The sequence below is a fragment of the Hylobates moloch genome, unplaced genomic scaffold, assembly GCF_009828535.3.
Source record: "Hylobates moloch isolate HMO894 unplaced genomic scaffold, HMol_V3 SCAFFOLD_10, whole genome shotgun sequence".
NCBI lineage: Eukaryota > Metazoa > Chordata > Mammalia > Primates > Hylobatidae > Hylobates > Hylobates moloch.
The window spans coordinates 25,249,612-25,252,864 of record NW_026652285.1 but is presented as its reverse complement, the minus strand read 5'-3'; positions in this window follow the sequence as shown (position 1 = coordinate 25,252,864).

Genomic DNA, 3,253 nt, shown 5'->3' with positions numbered 1-3,253 from the left:
CCACATCTCTGACTGTGGGAAATGACTCTTTCTACCCATGAGGCTAGAACTACTCGGCGACCCCTTCCCTTCCTCTTTCCCTTTCCCTCTGTCCTACCGACCAGAGCTCAGGACTCCTGACACAGACATTCCGACTCCCAGGTGCTGACTCTCCCTGAGACTCACCACTGTGCTGGAGTTCCCACAGCCACGCCCTCTCCCCACTCCACCCTCCAGGGTTCTTCCTTCTTTCAAAACCTGAGTCAAAGCGCACCCTTTCCAAGAAAACTTCTGTGTGCTAATCCACCCCACCTTGTGGCTCCTGTGCTCCCGGCTCCCCTCAGCCTATGGCACAGAGAAAACTCTGGGCTCTGCAACCCTCCTCCATCAGACTGGACAGCCCACAGGCAAGGGTTGTGTCTCCTCCATCAGACCAGAGTAAAGCTGAGGACTGACTATGTGAAAAACACTTTGTGGCCCCCTAAGGCACTATGGAGAGGTATAATCAAGGGTGGGGGCACAGATCACAGAGGCAGTGGGAGGGCTGAGAGATGGGGAGAAAGCCAGGTGACCTGAGCTGATGGGGTAGGACTTCCTGGACAGGAGAGGTCTGAGCCAACAACATCCCTTACCTGGACATGGCAAATTCTCCTTACTGGTCCCCCACACCATGGCAAAGTATGTTGTGCATGGACACCAGGGTGGCCTTTGTGAAACATCCGGCAGCATCACTCACCAGCTTAGGACCCTTCAGTGGCTCCAGTGTCGTCAGGATAAAGTCTGAGCTTCCCAACACCTTTATCACCACCTGGCCTAAGGCTCTCAGTTTCATCAGGCAGGCCCAGCCTTGAGCTGTGAACACTAACAATACATAACTGCTTGCAGTTTCCATCAGACCAGTATTTCACACGTCTGCACTTCGCCCGGGTGCTTCCTTGGGCAAATGGGATGTCTATTCTCACTTCCGCTGCTTGCTCAGCATCTACTCATCTTCAAGGTTCAGATCAGTTAAGAGCTCCTCTAGGATGCTGGCTCCCTCTGTCCCCAGCTGGGCTGGCTGTCCTTTCTCAGTGCTCCACCATCCTTCATCCACCTGCCCACCCACCATCCACCCACCTCCTGTTCATCCTCTATCCTTTCATGCATTATTATTCTTTCCTTCCATTCATCCATTCATCTACTTCCCTGCCTGACCACACCCCACCCATTCATTCCTCCACTTTCCCTCCTTCTTCCCTTCCTTCCACTCATCTATCCATCTGTCCACCTGCCAGCCATCCATCCATCCATCCGTCTATATATCCATCCATCCATCCATCCATCCATCCATCCATCCATCCTCCATCCATCTATATGTCCATCCATCCATCCATCCATCCATCCATCCGTCCGTCCGTCCGTCCATCCCTCTTCTACATTCCCTTACCCTCTTCCCTTTCCCTTCCTCCTGCTCTCCCTCTGCCCTCCCTCTCTCTGTCCTCCTTCTCTCTTCCCTCCTCTTACTCTCCCTCCTCCCTCCCTCTGTCCTTCCTTCCTTCATTGAGCACTTACTTTGTGCCACACAGTCTGCAGGGATCTGCATAAACCATATGTGGAACTGAGGCTTGGCCTTAAAGAATGTGAGGAGTTTGGGTAGGAAGAGAGGACATATGTGGGAATTCAGGCAGAGATTGGAAATGAATGGAGATGTGGGGACCAGCAAGGGGACAGGCCTGTTGGGGAGGGGACCCAGTTTACAGTGGGGCCTCATGAGTGATGGGCTGGAGCATTTAAGCTGCATTTTGCCTGAACTGGGAGCTAGCAGCAGGGTCGTAAACTGATCTATTCCTTGCCTTTGGCCACCTGACTGTCTACATTTTTAATAACCTGAACATGATTCTGGGGTGCAGGCACAGCCCTTTTCACCCCAGGCATATTCTTACCCTGCCTAGCTCAGAACCCTGGGTGACACTTCTGCTGTGTGACCTTGGACATGTTCCTTCCCCTGTCTGGGACTCACATTTTCTATCTGTAAAGTTAAGAGCCTGGTCTAGAGGCTGTTTTTGGCTCTGACTTTTGGGGACTTTCTAGCAGAAGAGGACCTGTCATTAAAAAGTGAGGCTTGCAGCCAGCTGAGCTGGGGTGGAACCCAGACTGAGCAGGTGGCTTGCTGTGGGCCTTGGGGGAACTCCTCCACCTCTGAGCTTTCTTCTTCTATAATGCGGGCTGGCCAAGCTCTGTTGTCAGCCTTGTGGCACAGCTTGGAGGCTCAGACAAGGACACAGACACTGAAATGCTGGCTCAGCCCATCTCTTGTGTCAGCCCAGATCGGCAGGCTGGCCTGGGAAATCTGCAGGCGGCATAGCTGTCTGGGGAAAAGGGTACCCCGGGGCCTCGGGAGGTGCTCCAGGCTCCTGCTCTCTGGGGGAAAGGGTACCCCGGGGCCTCGGGAGGTGCTCTAGGCTTCTGCTCCCTTGTGCTGCAATCCTGCCTGCTAGTCGACTTATGGCCTCCACGCAAGCCCTGCCCTTCTGGCAGCAGAGGCTGCTCCCTTCCCAGCCCACTGTCTCTGCAAGTGATAGCCCCGGGCTCCAGGAGCTTTACCCACTCTCCACACAGTTTTCTGAGGCTTGGCGGGGAGAGGGATGGGCAAGGTGAAGGGGGTGAGGCTCTGGGGGGGCTGCCTGGCCCTGCCCGCTTCACCTGTTTGGATTGGCACGGGGCTCCCCCATGCAGGGTGGTACAGGGAGACTCACTAACCACAAGAGGCCCTGCCCTGGGCTCCTCCTTTACCTCACTCCTTCTGGGGCAGTCTGGAGGGAAGGTCAGGTAATGCTGCTCACACAAAGGCTGCCTAGAAGTCCAGAGGTGGGGGCTACTCCAGGGGAGGGTGCAGAGGGGCTGAGAGGAGAGGGAGGGGCGCAGGACTCTGCCAGGAGGAAAGGAGAAGCTCAGCCCCGGGCAGGTGCCGGGGGCCTGGGAATCACAAGGGGTCCTCCAATTTGTTACTTGACTCCGGGCCTTTCTGGACTCAAGACTTCCCATCTGTGACATGAGAGGAGCCAGATTCCCCCCTTCTTTCCCTAGGGCTGGCGGGGGCCTAGCAAGGCTCTTGACAATCGTGAGAGAAATATGTGCTATTTCTCCACAATCATACATTGTGAAGGGAAGCCGGCAAGGGAGTGTCTCAGCGAAGGGGTCCCCAACTCCTGGGCCACAGACTCTACCAGCTGTGGCCTGTTGGGACCCGCACAGCCGGAGATGAGCTGCTGGTGAGTGAGCATTGCTGCCTGAG